The sequence below is a fragment of the Phocoena phocoena genome, chromosome 13, assembly GCF_963924675.1.
Source record: "Phocoena phocoena chromosome 13, mPhoPho1.1, whole genome shotgun sequence".
NCBI lineage: Eukaryota > Metazoa > Chordata > Mammalia > Artiodactyla > Phocoenidae > Phocoena > Phocoena phocoena.
The window spans coordinates 26,611,056-26,629,380 of NC_089231.1; the positions used below are offsets into that span (position 1 = coordinate 26,611,056).

General features: G+C 40.2%; 1 non-coding gene across 1 annotated transcript; it reads left to right on the top strand.

Annotated features, from left to right (window-relative positions):
- The first annotated feature begins 14,595 nt into the window (after positions 1 to 14,595).
- On the top strand, positions 14,596 to 14,668 carry TRNAG-CCC (transfer RNA glycine (anticodon CCC)). The gene has a single exon. It is a non-coding gene; the product is annotated as a tRNA-Gly (tRNA).
- The last annotated feature ends 3,657 nt before the right edge of the window (positions 14,669 to 18,325 follow it).

An 18,325-nucleotide genomic window follows, 5' to 3' on the forward strand; every position in this document is an offset into this window, starting at 1 on the left:
GTTTGTTTGTTTTTGGTTTTTGTTTTCTTTTCAAAAAATATTTTTTTCGTAATAATAATTTTTAATTTTATTTTATTTTCTTACTTTATTTTATTTTATCTTCTTTCTTTCTTCCCTTCCTTCGTTCCTTCATTCCTCCCTCCATCCCTCCCTCCCCCTCCCCTCTTTCTTTCTTCCTTCCTTCCTTTCTTTCTTTCTTTCTTTCTTTCTTTCTTTCTTTCTTTCTACTTTTTCTTCCTTTTATTCTGAGCCGTGTGGATGAAAGGCTCTTGGTGCTGCAGCCAGGAGTCAGTGCTGTGCCTCTGAGGTGGGAGAGCCAACTTCAGGACACTGGTCCACAAGAGACCTCCCAGCTCCACATAATATCAAATGGCAAAAATCCCCAGAGATTTCTATCTCAACACCAGCACCCAGGTTCACTCAACGACCAGCAAGCTACAGTGCTGGACACCCCATGCCAAACAACTAGCAAGACAGGAACACAACCCCACGCATTAGCTGAGAGGCTGCCTAAAATCATAATAAGTCCACAGACACCCCAAAACACACCACCGGCTGTGGTCCTGCCCACTAGAAAGACAAGATCCAGCCTCATCCACCAGAACACAAGCACTAGTCCCCTCCACCAGCAAGCCTACACAACCCACTGAACCAACCTTAGCCACTGGGGACAGACACTAAAAACAATGGGAACTACGAACCTGCAGCTTGCAAAAAGGAGACCCCAAACACAGTAAGATAAGGAAAATGAGAAGACAGAAAAACACACAACAGATGAAGGAGCAAGATTAAAAACCCACCAGACCTAACAAATGAAGAGGAAATAGGCAGTCTACCTGAAAAAGAATTCAGAATAATGATAGTAAAGATGATACAAAATCGTGGAAATAGAATAGACAAAATGCAAGAAACATTTAACAGGGACCTAGAAGAACTAAAGATGAAACAAACAACGATGAACAACACAATAAGTGAAATGAAAAATACTCTAGCAGAATAGCAGAATAACTGAGGCAGAAGAATGGATAAGTGACCTGGAAGATAAAATAGTGGAAATAACTACTGCAGAGCAGAATAAAGAAAAAAGAATCAAAAGAACTGAGGACAGTCTCAGAGACCTCTAGGAAAACATTAAACACACCAACATTCGAATTATAGGGGGTCCAGAAGAAGAAGAGAAAAAGAAAGGGACTGAGAAAATATTTGAAGAGATTATAGTTGAAAACTTCCCTAATATGGGAAAGGAAATAGTTAATCAAGTCCAGGAAGAACAGAGAGTCCCATACAGGATAAATCCAAGGAGAAATACGCCAAGACACATATTAATCAAACTGTCAAAAATTAAATAAAAAGAAAACATATTAAAAGCAGCAAGGGAAAAACAACAAATAACACACAAGGGAATCCCCATAAGGTTAACAGCTGATCTTTCAGCAGAAACTCTGCAAGCCAGAAGGGACTGGCAGGACATATTTAAAGTGATGAAGGAGGAAAACCTGCAACCAAGATTACTCTACCCAGCAAGGATCTCATTCAGATTTGACGGAGAAATTAAAACCTTTACAGACAAGCAAAAGCTGAGAGAGTTCAGCACCACCAAACCAGCTTTACAACAAATGTTAAAGGAACTTCTCTAGGCAAGAAACACAAGAGAAGGAAAAGACCTACAATAACGAACCAAAAACAATTAAGAAAATGGGAATAACATACATATTGATAATTACCTTAAATGGAAATGGACTAATTGCTCCCACAAAAAGACACAGATTGGCTGAATGGATACAAAAACAAGACCCATATATGTGTGTCTACAAGAGACCCACTTCAGACCTAGAGACACATACAGACTGAAAGTAAGAGGATGGAAAAAGATATTCCATGCAAATGGAAACCAAAAGAAAGCTGGAGTAGCAATTCCCATATCAGACAAAATAGACTTTAAAATAAACACTATTACAAGAGACAAAGAAGAACAATACATAATGATCAAGGGATCAATCCAAGAAGAAGATATAACAATTGTAAATATTTATGTACCCAACATAGGAGCACCTCAATACATAAGGCAAATACTAACAGCCATAAAAGGGGAAATCAACAGTAACACATTCATAGTAGGGGACATTAACACCCAACTTTCACCAAAGGACAGATCATCCAAAATGAAAATAAATAAGGAAACACAACCTTTAAATGATAAATTAAACAAGATGGACTTAATTGATATTTATAGGACATTCCATCAAAAAACAACAGAATACACATTTTTCTCAAGTGCTCAAGGAACATTCTACAGGATAGACCATATCTTGGGTCACAAATCAAGCCTTGGTAAATTTAAGAAAATTGAAATCGTATCAAGTATCTTTTCCGACCACAATGCTATGAGACTAGATATCAATTACAGGAAAAGATCTGTAAAAAATACAAACACATAGAGACTAAACAATACACTACTTAATAACAAAGTGATCACTGAAGAAATCAAAGGGGAAATTTAAAAATACCTAGAAACAAATTACAATAGAGACACGACAATCCAAAACCCATGGGATGCAGCAAAAGCAGTTCTAAGAGGGAAGTTTATAGCAATACAATCCTACCTTAAGAAACAGGAAACATCTCGAATAAACAACCTAACCTTGCACCTAAAACAATTAGAGAAAGAAGAACAAAAAACATCCAAAGTTAGCAGAAGGAAAGAAATCATAAAAAGCAGATCAGAAATAAATGAAAAAGAAATGAAGGAAACGATATCAAAGATCAATAAAACTAAAAGCTGGTTCTTTGAGAAGATAAATCATATTGATAAACCATTAGCCAGACTCATCAAAAAAAAAAGGGAGAAGACTCAAATCAATAGAATTAGACATGAAAAAGGAGAAGGAACAACTGACACTGCAGAAATACAAAAGATCATGAGAGATTACTACAAGCAACTCTATGCCAATAAAATGGACAACCTGGAGGAAATGGACAAATTCTTAGAAATGCACAACCTGCCAAGACTGAATCAGGAAGAAATAGAAAATATGAACAGACCAATCACACGCACTGAAATTGAAATTGTGATTAAAAATCTTCCAACAAACAAAAGCGCAGGACCAGATGGCTTCACAGGTGAATTCTATCAAACATTTAGAGAAGAACTAACACCTATCCTTCTCAAACTCTTCCAAAATATACCAGAGGGAGGAACACTCCCAAACTCATTCAACAAGGCCACCATCACCTTGATACCAAAACCAGACAAGGATATCACAAAGAAAGAAAACGATAGGCCAATATCACTGATGACCATAGATGCAAAAATCCTCAACAAAATACCAGCAAACAGAATCCAACAGCACATTAAAAGGATCATACACCATGATCAAGTGGGGTTTATTCCAGGAATGTAAGGATTCTTCAATATACGCAAATCAATCAATGTGATAAACCATATTAACAAATTGAAGGAGAAAAACCATATGATCAACTCAATAGATGCAGAGAAAGCTTTTGACAAAATTCAACACCCATTTATGTTAAAAACCCTGCAGAAAGTAGGCATAGAGGGAAATTTCCTCAATATTATAAAGGCCATATATGACAAATCCACAGCCAACATCGTCCTCAATGGTGAAAAACTGAAAGCATTTCCACTAAGATCAGGAACAAGACAAGGTTGCCCACTCTCACCACTCTTATTCAACATAATTTTGGAAGTTTTAGCCACAGCAATCAGAGAAGAAAAGGAAATAAAAGGAATCCAAATCAGAAAAGAAGAAGTAAAGTTGTCACTGTTTGCAGATGACATGATACTATACATAGAGAATCCTAAAGATGCTACAGAAAACTACTAGAGCTAATCAATGAATTTGGTAAAGTACCGGGATACAAAATTAATGCACAGAAATCTCTGGCATTCCTATACACTAATAATGAAAAATCTAAAAGTGAAATCAAGAAAACACTCTCATTTACCATTGCAACAAAAAGAATAAAATATCTAGGAATAAACCTACCTAAGGAGACAAAAGACCTGTATGCAGAAAATTATAAGACACTGATGAAAGAAAATAAGATGATACAAATAGATGGAGAGATATACTATGTTCTTGAATTGGAAGAATCAACATTGTGAAAATGACTCTACTACCCAAAGCAATCTACAGATTCAATGCAATTCCTATCAAACTACCACTGGCATTTTTCACAGAACTAGAACAAAAAATTTCACAGTTTGTATGGAAACACAAAAGACCCCAAATAGCCAAAGCAATCTTGAGAATGAAAAACGGAGCTGGAGGAATCAGGCTCCCTGACTTCAGACTATACTACAAAGCTACAGTAATCAAGACAGTATGGTACTGACACAAAAACAGAAAGATAGATCAATGGAACAGGATAGAAAGCCCAGAGATAAACTCATGCACATATGGTCACCTTATCTTTGATAAAGGAGGCAGGAATGTACAGTGGAGAAAGAACAGCCTCTTCAATAAATGGTGCTGGAAAAACTGGACAGGTACATGTAAAAGTATGAGATTAGACAACTCGCTAACAGCATACATAAAAATAAGCTCAAAATAGATTAAAGACCTAAATGTAGGGCCAGAAACTATCAAACTCTTAGAGGAAAACATAGGCAGAACACTCTATGACATAAATCACAGCAAGATCCTTTTTGACCCACCTCCTAGAGAAATGGAAATAAAAACAACAATAAACAAATGGGAACTAATGAAACTTCAAAACTTTTGCACAGCAAAGGAAACCATAAACAAGACCAAAAGACAACCCTCAGAATGGGAGAAAATATTTGCAAATTAAGCAACTGACAAAGGCTTAATCTCCAAATTTATAAGCAGCTCATGCAGCTCAATATCAAAAAAACAAACAACCCCATCCAAAAATGGGCAGAAGACCTAAACAGACATTTCTCCAAAGAAGATATACAGATTGCCAACAAACACATGAAAGAATGCTCAACATCACTAATCATTAGAGAAATGCAAATCAAAACTACAATGAGGTATCACCTCACACCGGTCTGAATGGCCATCATCAAAAAATCTACAAACAATAAATGCTGGAGAGGGTGGGGAGAAAAGGGAACCCTCTTGCACTGCTGGTGGGAATGTAAATTGATACAGCCACTATGGAGAACAGTATGGAGGTTCCTTAAAAAACTAAAAATAGAACTGCCATATGACCCAGCAATCCCAGTACTGGGCATATACCCTAAGAAAACCATAATTCAAAAAGAGTCACGTACCACAATATTCATTGCAGCTCTATTTACAATAGCCAGGAAGCAGCCTAAGTGTCCATCGACAGATGAACGGATAAAGAAGATATGGCACATATATACAATGGAATATTACTCAGCCATAAAAAGAAACGAAATTGAGCTATTTGTAATGAGGTGGATATACCTAGAGTCTGTCATACAGAGTGAAGTAAGTCAGAAAGAGAAAGACAAATACTGTATGCTAACACATACATACAGAATTTTTTTTTAAATGTCATGAAGAACCGAGGGGTAAGACAGGAATAAAGACACAGACTTACTAGAGAATGGACTTGAGGATATGGGGAGGGGGATGGGTAAGCTGTGATAAAGTGAGAGAGAGGCATGGACATATATACAGTACTAAACATAAGGTAGATAGCTCGTGGGAAGCAGCCGCATAGCACAGGGAGATCAGCTCAGTGCTTTGTGACCACCTGGTGGGGTGGGATAGGGAGGGTGGGAGGGAGGGAGACGCAAGAGGGAAGAGATATGGGAACATATGTATATGTATAACTGATTCACTTTGTTATAAAGCAGAAACTAACACACCATTGTAAAGCAATTATACTCCAATAAAGATGTAAAAAAATAATAATAATAATTTGTTTAGCATTAGTATGTCCCATTCAATGCAACCTTGTGTCAGAGTTGTTATCTCATAAAATCCTTGAGACAACTCTCTGAAGTGTAATCTTTAGGTTTTAGTCAAGGAATCTTGCATCAGAACCTTTGTCCTTGCTACTCCCTCCACCAGAAAATCCCTGTCCCATCCTCCTTTTCCTGGTTAACTCCTACTTATCCTCTGACATCCAGGTCTGGCTTTACCTCCATTGGGAAGCAGTTCCCCATTCTCTCTAATCTCATAACCACCTATTCATGTTTCTGTCACAGCACTTAGCCCATTGTTTAATAATGACTTTTTCCATAATCCCCCTCCCCACCTGAGTGGAGCTCTTCACAGCCTGCCTGAGTTGTATTTGTCTCTGTGACCCCACCACATAGCCCCATGCTAGACACGTGGTAGACCCTAAATGCTTCCTGAACAAATAAGACATGTTAAGATTTTCCTAGACTCACACACCTGTTATGTGATGGAGTCTGGATCAAATTCTAGGTCCACGAGACCCCAAAACTTATTTCATTAACACTTTCCTCTCTCCTTCCTTATATATATAACACGTGGCCTTGCCCACAAGAAAATGACAGTCTAATTGAAGAAGTAATGAGTCCACAAAAATTGGAAAGTACATACTGGAAGGTGGACATGATGAGTGCCTACAACAGAGCATAGCATGCTGTGGAAGCACAAGTTGGGAAGTTGATTCTGACTGAGGGACTAGAGAAAATGTGAAAAATGAACCTTGGCCCTAACTCACATCATACATAAAAATGAATTCGAGGTGGATTATAGAACTAAATATAAAAAGCTAAAACAATAAAGTTTCTAGAAAAAAACATAGAAGAATGTCTTTGTAATCTGTGGGTAGGCAAAGTTTTCTTAGGGCACAGAAAACAATGACCACACAAAAACCTGACAGATTGGACTTTATCCAAATTTTAAATTTCTGATCACCAAAAGATACCATTTAGAAAAAGAATAGGCAAACCACACCCTGGAAGAAAATATTCACCAAACATGTCTGACAAAACACTGGTATCTGGAATACATAAGAATACCTACAACTCAGTAAGGAGACAAACAACAAAATTAAGATTGGGCAATAAAATCAGATGTCCATATACTACATGATTCTATATGTATGACATTCTGGAAAAGGTAAAACCTTAGGAACAGAACATAGATTAGTGGTTGCAGGAGCAGGGAGTGGGGAGAAGGTATAAAGTACAAAGAGGCACAAGGAAAATTTTGCAGTGATGGTAACTATATTTTGATGATTGTGATAGTTATATGACTATGTTTTCAAAATTCATAAAAAATACACCTAAAAAAGGTGAATTTTACTGTATGTAAACTATACTGCATTAAACCTGACTTTTTTAAATGAGCAAAAGATTTCAACCGAGGGACTTCCCTCGCAGTCCAGTGGTTAAGACTCCTCATTTCCAATGCAGGGTGCACGGGTTCAATCCCTAGTTGGGAAGTTAAGATCCCATATGGCGCATGGCGTGGCCAAAAAAAAAAAAAAAAGATTTCAATAGATACTTCACACAAGAAGATATACAAATGGCTAGTAAACACTAATAATATTTTTCAACACTAGTCATTAGAGAAATATAAATTAAAGCCACAATGTCACCATAATGGTTAAAATTAAAAAGATTGACAACATCAAATCCTGACAATAATGTGGAGCAACTAAAACTCTCATACATCATTGAAAGGAAGGTAAGATGGTACAACAATTTTGGAAAACAGTTGAGCAGTTTCTTACAAAATATAGACCTACCATATGACCCAGAAATTTCAAGCCTAAATAGCTACCCAAGAGAAATGAAAACGTGTCCACAAAAAAGACTTGTACAAGAATATTTATAGCAGCTTTACTCATAAAAGCCAAAAACTAGAGATAACGCAGATGTTCATCAAGAGGAGAGTGGATAATTAAGCTATGTTATAGGCATACAGTAAAATACCACTTAGTAACAACGAAAAAAAAAAAGAAAGAAAGAAAACCACCTACCGATACTGCAACAACTTGGATGAATCTCAACATCATACTGAGGGAAAGAAAGAAGCCTTAACAAAAGAATGAAGTTATGGAAAAGGCAAAACTAATTTATGGAGACAAAAATCAGAACAATACTAGCCCCTGGTTGAGCTGAGTATTAGGAGTATGTAGACAGGGGTTGTTGAGGTGGGGATTGACAGGATGGGGCATGAGGAAGATTTCTGGGATGGTTGTAGTGCTCTAGATCTTGACAGGGGGTTGGAATACACAGTTGCAGGCATTGGTTAAAGTCATCAAATAATGCACTTAAGTTTTGTGCATTTTATTGTGTATAAATTTTATGTAAAAATATAAATAAATGACATGCGTGCTGAAATGGTTTAGTGTGAAGTATAGTGATGTTTGAAATGTACCCCAGTGTATCCCTGGAGAGAGAGAAAGGGAGAGAGAGAGAGATGCTCTAGATTTTTAGGGGGAGAATAGCTGGAGGTATGAGTAGATAGGAGGCAAATTATGGAGGGTCTTAAAAGCCATGTAAAGGAGTTTAAAATTCATTATAAGGAATTAGAGACCAACTGAATGGTTTTGGGTAGGGCAGTGACATGATGAACTTGATATTCTGTTTGTGGTATGGAGAATGGATCCAGGCAGGGACAGAAAACAGGCAAAAACAGTAAAGGAGGGGTGATTGTAGACTGGATAACAGCAGCAGCAGTGAGGATACATTCAAGTGATAAGTGGGAGTGAGAACTGGGGGTTGACTGGATTTGGGGCTGAAAAAGAAATAATCTGTAATAAAAGGACAAGAAATTATAAAACAAATGAAAAACAATTCTTCCTACAACTCATAAACAGAAAGACAAAAAAAATTTTTTCAAAATGGGCAGCAAAAGATTTGAACTAGCATTTCTCCCAAGAAGGTATATAAAGTACATGAAAAGAAGTCCCACTCCATTACTCACTGGAGAAATGCAAATTGTATTAGTCTGCTCAGAGTACCATAATAATATCACAAACTGAGTGGCTTAAGCAATAGAAATTTATTTTCTCACAGTTCTAGAGGTGACAGTCCAAGATCAAGATGCCAGCATGGTGGGTTTCTGGTGAGGTCTCTCTTCCTGGCTTGTTGACGGCTGCCTTCTTGTTGTGTCTTCACGTGGCCTTTCCTTTGTGCATGTGTGGACAGAGAGAAATCAAGCTTTCTGGTGTTTCTTCTTATAAAGGCATGAATCCTCTCAGATCCTTATGACCTCATTTAAACTTAATTACTTCCTTAGAGGTCCTCAGAGTTGTAAGATGTAGTCATATTTCCCACTCTGGAGACTAAAGTCAATGGTCAGGGCAAGCAGAAAGAGACAGAGAGAACTACGTGGATTCCTAGTCTTGGTTTGCAGCAGTTCTTGAAGCCTAGCTGCTTTGTTTTGTCTGTTCAACCATTCTTTTGATTCCATGGGCCAATAAATCTTCCCTTTTGCTAATGCTAATCAGAGCTGTGCTATTGCTACCAACAAAATAATCCTAATGTCGATGAAACAACTGAGGCTCAGAGGGATCCAAGATTATAGAGCTAGGATTTATACTCAACACTAATTCCAAAACTGGTATGTATATATATACCACCATAGATTTAATTGGCCTGGGGAAGACTTAGAGAGGATGATACATTCATGGAGCTGACGTTACAAACTGTTAACCACCTGAGGATAGGAACAGACTGACATCTTTTTCTTTATGCCCTAACACAGCCTGACCCCCAGGAGGCACTTGACAAATGTTTGTTGGAAAGAAAAAATGGAAACAATTACCCAGCAAGCAGTGAGCTCCCCAACGTTGGATGTATTTGAACAAGGGCAGGACGTTGTGTGTCTGAGATGCTATAGAAGCAACTTCTATTCAAGGAAGTAAACAGGAGATATCCAAATCTCTTTCCTTTTTAAGAATGCATGATTATAAGAAAACAGTCATTTTACCTTTCTTTCCCCTTGCCTGGAGCATACTAGATAATATCCAAAGAGTTCATATGGGTGGTTTTGACTCTCAGAGAAAAGGAAGGAAGGAAAGAAAGAAACAGCAATCCTTGGGTCTTCCAATCCAAGCTTTCCCTCTCTTCCAGGTTACCTCCCATCCCAAACCAACCGCAGACCCCTGGGGAGTGTCACCTGTGTCAGAAGGCTGACATCCACGGGCACAGAAGTATTGTGTGGGTTCATTAGAGCATTGCTTCTCAAATTTTAAAAGTCACCTAGGGGTCTCATTAAAATGCAGCTCTGACTCAGCATGTCTGGGGTGGAGGCTAAGATTCTGCCTAATAATTTCCCAGGTGACGCCGATGCTGCTGCTTCTAGCTGGTCTGCTGACTGCACATTTAGTAGCAAGGCCTGAGAAGATCTCCAATGACAGAAACTGTTAAATCCTTGAAGTACACTAACTGACTTACTTCAAGAAAGAGGCAGAATAAAGGGGACTCTGGAGCATTCCATAAGTTCAATGATGTATCAGTAACTTCAGAGAACAGATTTAACACTGCCGTGGGGCATCACATCAGGGAGACAGCAAGAAAGCCAGATTGTCAGAAGCACACAGAGTTAGAGAGGAGGAGTAATGCATAACAGGGAACCTAACTGCTACTTTAACGTTTCACAGCAAAGATATTTCAAACAATCATGGCCAACAGAAGTAAGAAAATGGTATTGCTTTACTTCCCTCAGTTCCCTGGTTCTATGCAAGAATTCCAGGCCTTTCGGCACTAATGAAGTTTTATCTCCAACCCGACATTTAAATCACTTGCTAATGTGAATCTTCAAGCCTCAAGAGCTCCATCTGGGCTCCCTAGAAGAACCAGGCCAAGGGGAGAGCTCTGCCAAAACAAGTTTGATTGTAACATGTCCCACCTCCCTTCTCTCCTGATTTGCAGGAAATGGGGCTAAAGACAGAAATCTTATTGCCATCAGCGTGAATTTTAAGTCATACACATGTAGATTAATCCTGCCTCTGCCCTTTACCAGCTTTGTGGCCTTTGCCAAGCAACTTCTCCCCTCTGAGTCTTAGATTCCTCCTCTATAACGTGAGAAAACAATGGCAATGACTACCTCTCTCCATAACGCTACTTACACCATCAGCATTTGTAGGGGAATTGGTTGATGCTGTTGTAGTTAAAAATAACAGTTTACTTTATATACATACTTTGTATTGTGGGGAATTTTTTATGAAAGATAAAACTATGAAGATATTTATAGAGACTCCTAAAAAAAAAACCATGAAGTCACTTTAAAAAAAATTCTTCCATGTCATGTATGGTTATAAGGTAAAGAGAACATTTCTTAGAACAAATACTCCTGCATATTAAATGAGTGGTCATCTTCCAGGACATCCCTTTGACAGTTTAGACCAGTCATTCACAGCTGGATCTTTGGGAGAGGGGATGGTCAGAGCCTTCTCAATTTAAACATACCCCTCCCTCCACAAAATTCTGATGCCTTTTCTGCCCCGTACTAACCTTTGTATCTATTAATGCAACCATTATGCCAAGCATTTGGGGGCTTCCTTTCTTGGTAACCTCTGGCTCCTGCTGGTCACGCAACAAAAACGGTCACATTATTTTGTCTTTAACCAAATATGCTCTTCTCCAGCTAGATCACTCATCTTATTCACCAGATTTGGCTCCACATAGGTTTTGACTGTTTCCAACTAAGTTCTTCCACTTTGAGGATATACAAGTGAATATCCTAATAGCCCTGAATACATTTGCCAAGAAAAACAGTTCACTCTAAAGTAGAATTCGTGTGTGATATCCTCTTCTACTTGATAACAGCCATAGAGAGTTACGGACTGAATTGTGTCCCTCCTCCATCCCTGCAAATTCATCTGTTGAAGTCTTAACCCCCAATTGTGATGGTATTTAGAGGTGGGGTCTTTGGAAGGTGATTAGGATTAGATGAGGGTGGGGCCCTCATGATGGGCTTAATACCTCATACAAAGAGGAAGGGACACAAGATCTCTCTCTCTCCCCACCCCTCCCTAATGTGCACTCACCAAGGAAAGGCCATGAGAGGACACAACGAAAAGATGGTAGTCTGCAAACCAGGAAAGGGTCCTCACTGACACAGAATCTGTCACCACCTTGATCTTGGACCTCGCAGCCCCCAGAACCACGTGAAATAAATGTTTGTTGTTTAAGTCACTGAATCTATGGTATTTTGTTATAGTAGCCTGAACTAAGACATAGAGTTTTCAACTACTAAATCTGTCAATGAATAAAAAGTAACTCTGACCTGAAAGGAATGCTGGGTATGGTTCTTATGTTCTCTGGGTCACAGCTGTGGGCTCCTGTGAAGATATTTATTTATTAACAGCCGTCCTCTTTTTCCCTCCTACATACAGGGTGGTGGGTTTCTAAGAGCTTTGGAGAGGTTTATTTTTGTCTATTGAGTGGATAAAAGACATTAATGAAACCATTTGGGACTTCAGGGACTGGCCTTCACCCACAGAAGTCAAGGGGAGGCAAGCGTGAATGACCATTGATTATTAAATGTCCTCTAAGCAAAGGAGCATCACCGGACTGGACTGATGGGCATTTAAGTGTGTGGAAAGTAGGGACAGTGCCATATATGCATTATGTATAAAGAGGCACCCCAGCTTTCTTACACAAAACAATTAATGAAATCACTTTGTGAAAATGTAGACCTCCCCCTCCCCCACTTGACTGCCAGCTGGTCCAGCCTTTGAACATATAGCACCACGTTATGATGGCTCCAAAAATTTGGGTCAGCACAATGTTTAAACTCTTAAGTGGAACCACTAATCTCCATTAATCTGACTGTAAAGATGAGAAATAATGCTTAATACAAAAGCATAAGAGTTGGTAATGCATGTTCCTCTGACAGGCTGCCTTAATACACACCAACTCCCGCCCAAAGAGCAGAGTCTTCAGAATTGCATCTGACCACTCAAAATCTATTCCTGAACCTTCCTGGAATTCTCTTCATACAAGACAACAGGACGCTAGGGAGCATCCACCATGATGTCCACAACGACATTCATTCCATGGGGCTTCTAGCACTCCATGCCCCCACCCACTACCATCCTCTCTTTCAAATGGGCAGCACAACAGTGAATAAGTGCTGAGTTTATGGCTTGACAGAGCTGTGACCCTGTCACTGGCCCAGATGGCCATAAGCTGAGTGCACCAGTAGGTTCAGTAGATGCTTCACACCTGTGTGACACTCATTCTGGCTGGCACATAAGGGAAACATGATGGAGTTCTTTTCCTGGTGGGGACATTTTGGGACTTTGGGAAGTTCCAACTACAGAATAAGTGCTTCTCATTTTCCTCATCCCTCCTCAGCCTTACTGCTCCTTCCTCTGGGTCATTTTCTCAAACCATAGTCCATGAAACCACCTACCGGAGAATCAAAAAAGCTGTGGTTAGAAATTGACATTCCTGGGCCCCTCCCCTAGAACTACTGAATCAGGATCTCTCAGGTGGGACTCAGGAAAACCACATTTTAAACAAGATGTACCGGTGAGACTTAAGCACAAAATGTTAGAAACACTATCTAAATTTTGTAAAGTTCTTACAGGAGTCCAGCCAAAAAATGGCCATGCATGAGATAATCCAGCCCCAGTACAGTGATTTTGGACTGGAAATTCCCATAGTGTGGTTCCCAGGCAAGCTCTTAAAGCAAAAGTTAACATGTATCAAGTGGAAAAACATGTACAGACCCAGGACATAGAAAGGCTGTGACATCTGTTTTTAGTAGCCACTGTTACTATAGTCTTCCTTTTGTCCTATCAAAGTAACAATTATTGAGTGCTCACAATGTGCCCAGTGCCATTCTAAGTGCTTCATATGTATTAACTCACTAAAATCTCATAGCATTCTATGAATAGAACTTTAACTATTAGCCCTCATGAGGGGAGAGTGAAAAGCTTCAGAGAGGAGGTGACATTTAATTGGACTATGAAGGATTGGTGGAAAGATATCATCTTTCACACCTCACTTATTAATTCAACTGCCACCAGGCAGGATCCTCATTGCCATTTTATGCCTCCATAAAAACCACTAACTCCCTAGAAATAAGGGATAACAATGTTTGGGTTGGCTATTGACACCATGAATTACAAGGCTGACTTCTTATATGGGTTCCTGAATTGTAATTAACCATTTGGACTCTTGTCCTAACCCAAAGAATGACTCCTTTTGTGGAAGTCATTCCACAGAGAGGCTGGCTGCCCACTCTATGCACAGGTAAAGCCATCTCTGTCTGCGTTTTCTGATGAAACTGAGCTGTGGCAGGAGCCAGAAAAAACGAGGCTCAATTCGTGAACGTTAGAACCCAGATCAATGGTCTCCTTTCCAACAGAATTCACATGTATGGTAGCCATTGTCTTTAACTGTCAGGTCCAGACCTCTCCCCATCCTACTGGTAACAGATCCTAAGCCCAGAAGTTCTACAGTAGACTAGTGATGGCTCCATCCTCTTGATTGGAGTGGGGACAGCAGCCACAGAGACCAAGGATGGGCTTGTGACCCAAGGAAGGATCAATCAGAATCCTTCCCTGGGGTCTCCTGGCAGAAAGCACTAAAAAATTGTGAATCTAGGGGTCCCCACAGCAGAAATCTCTATCCCATGGAGAAATCTGTCTGCATTAGAGTGAAGTCAAACAAGAATGAGAGAGACAAGGATTTCCCTGGTGGTCCAGTGGGTAAGACTCTGCACTCCCAATGCAGGGGGCCCAGGTTCAATCCCTGGTCGGGGAGTTAGATCCCCCATGCATACCACAATTAAGAGTTTGCATGCCGCAACTAAAGATCCCGCATGCCGCAAGTAAGACCCGGCTCAGCCTAAATAAATTAATTCAATAAATAAATATTTATTTTTAAAAAAGAAAAGAATGAGAGAGACAGAGACAGAGGGAAAAAAAATAGAGAGACAATTGACCACCATCTTTTGAGTACCTCAGGCCAACTCCAGTCTTACCCTTTGTATAGTTAGGTTACTGGGGTGAATAAACTTCGCCTTTAGATTTAAATTAGTTCAAGATGAGTCTCTATTAACTTACCAACAAAAAATTTCGTACTCACGGAAACATCTCATCTTGCCACTCAATCTTGTGTCCCACAGACACAAGGATGAAAATAACTTGAATTTGTATTGATGCCTGGTGTTCAAGGCATTCATCCTGTTATCTTTCTGTATCCACCATGTCATGTGCACTCTGTCAAGGTACTGGGGGCACAGACATGAACAAAGTGGTGCTTTTGGAGCTTAACGTCCAAGTAATCACACAAATAAATGTTTATATTACAATTTTTGTTTTTTTGGCCACACCACACGGCTTGTGGAATCCCAGTTCCCTGATCAGGGGCCGAACCTGGGCCCCCGGCAGTGAAAGCACAAAGTAATAATCACTGGACTGCCAGAGAATTCCCTACAATTTTTTTAAATGCTACAGAAGATAATGATAATAAGAATCAATCCTACTGGGGAATGAGAGTGGGAGCAGGGAGTCTCCTCTCCAAGAGTGGCTTTTGATATTTACACTGAAATCTCAAAGACAGTGGGAGCCATCCACGCAAAGATGGGGTTATCAGCTTCCCCAAGAGAGAGCTGTACTGTGAAGGCTCTGGGTCTACAGAGAAGCACATAAGAAGCAGAAGAGAGCAGTGTGTTTGGAGTGGAAAGAGATCAAAATGAGACTGAGGGGCAGGTAGGAGTAAGACTGTCATGGCCTGTCAGGCCATGTTAATGGTCTTGAGCAGCCAGTGGGAGGTTATAAGTAGGAGAGTGATGCAAGTGGGTTTACACTGTAAGAGGATGACTCTGGCTTCTGTGTGAGGTCCAAAGTGGAGGAGGCAATACTAGGTGTAGCAGGAGAGTAAGGAGGTGACTGCAGTCAGACACCCAGGCAGGAGATGATAACTGCTTGGACTAGGCTGGTCAGTGGAGTGAATAGATCTGAGACTCACTTAAAAGACAGAATGGAATGTGTTATTGATTAGCTACAATGCAGGGAGAGGATGACTCCAGTTTCTGGTATGAGCACTTGAGTAGTTTGTGATGCCACTGATTGATTTAGGAATGTCAGAGAAGAAATGGGTTTTGGGGGGAGATTTTAAGTTCAGTATGGGAAATTTTCCCTTTTAGATGCCTGTGAGACATCAAATGGAAACAGCAAGTAGGTAATGTATGCATTACTTCACTTAAAACAACAGATTGATATGACAGGTTTTACTGCACCCATTTTACAGGTAAGGAAAGTGAGGTTTGCCTAATATATAAAATAAGTTAGGGAAACTACTGGTAGTAGGACTAAAACTTCCTACATCCTAGTCCGAGTGTCTTAAGTGAACCATGCTGAATCCTACTACACTTGGTTGATTAAACAAACAAACAAAAAATAATATAGAATAAGGCATAATGTCAATCCAAAATTGTGTGCTGTGAAATCAATGTTGTGCTGTCCAGTATTTGGTGTCAGTTTGATAATGTAACAAAACATGTGGAATCTGCCCTTGTACTTCATAGAGCTGACAATCAGACTTTAATTGAGAAAACAGTGCCTAACCCCACTGGGGTTTAAAGCTTCATCTCTGCTTTGCATTTGTACCAAACATTGCAACCATTATTGGTAAAAACTGTCAGAATACATTCATTCTAATTACGAAAAGGAAACTATTTCTCAAAATGGTTGCTTTACCAACAGCACCTACCAGCTATATATCCAGATGAAAGAGACAAGTGGAGTTTTGTTTTTTTTAAAAATCAATAGATTGGCTCTTATGGAAGTCATTAATGCAAACTGTTTAGCAAGAGAGACTGATTTTTCATTCCTAGTTGGTATTCCATAAAAAAAAATGCTGCACTGAGTCTCTAAACAAATCTATGATTAAGGATCATTATCCATAGTGCCTGTAGAATGTTCCCTGGTCCACTGACTAGAAAGAAAGGATGTATTTGGCTCTAAGTGGAATCTCAGATTGGCTGTGCAGAGGCAAGCCAGTCTGGGCTGGACCCAGATGTAGTGGGAGCCACCTTAGATTCTTGAGCAGGGGTAATGAAAGCAATATTTGCAAGAAGTTCAGCCTGGTACTTTGATCAGTCTTATGACATGGTCCTAGAGTTAAATTGCTAACTAGAGGAAGTGCATCCTGAGAGTGGAGACACTTGTTATCCATCTTCATGACAACCTTCCCCACCTCAGCCACCAAATTGGTAGCATGTGCACAAGAAGGGCTTGATAGGTATATGCGGAATGTGGGCAGCAAGGGCTGGGGACTGGGAAGAGTTTTATGAAAGACACTGATTTCCTTGTCCTTTTCTACCATTATAAAGCACAGTGGGGGGGGGGCTTCCCTGGTGGCACAGTGGTTGAGAGTCCGCCTGCCGATGCAGGGGACACGGGTTCGTGTCCCGGTCCGGGAAGATCCCACGTGCCACAGAGCGGCTGGGCCCATGAGCCATGGCCGCTGAGCCTGCGCATCTGGAGCCTGTGCTCCACAACGGGAGAGGCTACAACAGTGAGAGGCGCGCATACCACAAAAAAAAAAAAAAGCATAGTGGGTTTTTTTCTAGCTTGTAAAAACAGATTTTTATGGATCTCTGACTTTATGCCTTGGTTTCATTTCTAAATGGAACTTGTCAGCCAAAAAACCCAACTGGCAATTATAGGGAGGAAACAGTTTTGAATTTCTGAGTTGGTCTGAGATAATGAGGCTGGGATTTCCTACTACAAAGAAACTGTGGGATATTTTCCGGAACTTTCCATGCTTATACTGGTTTGGATTCCAGTAGCACAGATCTTGCTATCAGATCTGGCATACTTGAAATTGCAGTACTTCTGCAGCAACTGGGTGTCTGTTCCTTCTGGCTTTCTCTGGAGAAGTCACATCATGCTGATGTGAGGGGCGACTAGGAGTCAGGTACCTGGGGTCCAGTGCCCTCTGTCACTACCTCAGTGTGTGTCCTTGAACAAGTTGTTTCACCTCTCTGTGCCTCAGTGTCTTTTTCTAGAGGGAGCAAGTGTGGGCCCAGACAGTCTCCAAGGTCCATTCCAGAAGTGCAGACCATTTACTAGTTAAGAAGCACCCCTCCCATACATTATCAGTAGGGGCTTTACATCAAATGTTACAGAGAAAAGTAAGAGAAAGATGATGCTCCAGGAACTAAAATGCACACATAGAAAGGTAGGCTGGGTGGGGGCCAGCTTTCAGGAGCCCCTCAGCCACAGTGGACCATCTATGTCCACATTTAACTCCAATCTGAAAGCAAGTGAGCTCAGGTATTGAAGAAGCAGCTGTTAATGACCCTCCAGGGAGCTCCCATAATGAGGGCCGGGGCACTTACCTCATGGCCCTGCCAAGGTTGAGTTAAGAATTCTCTAGGTAGGGAATTCTTTGGAGATTCTCTGCTTAAGT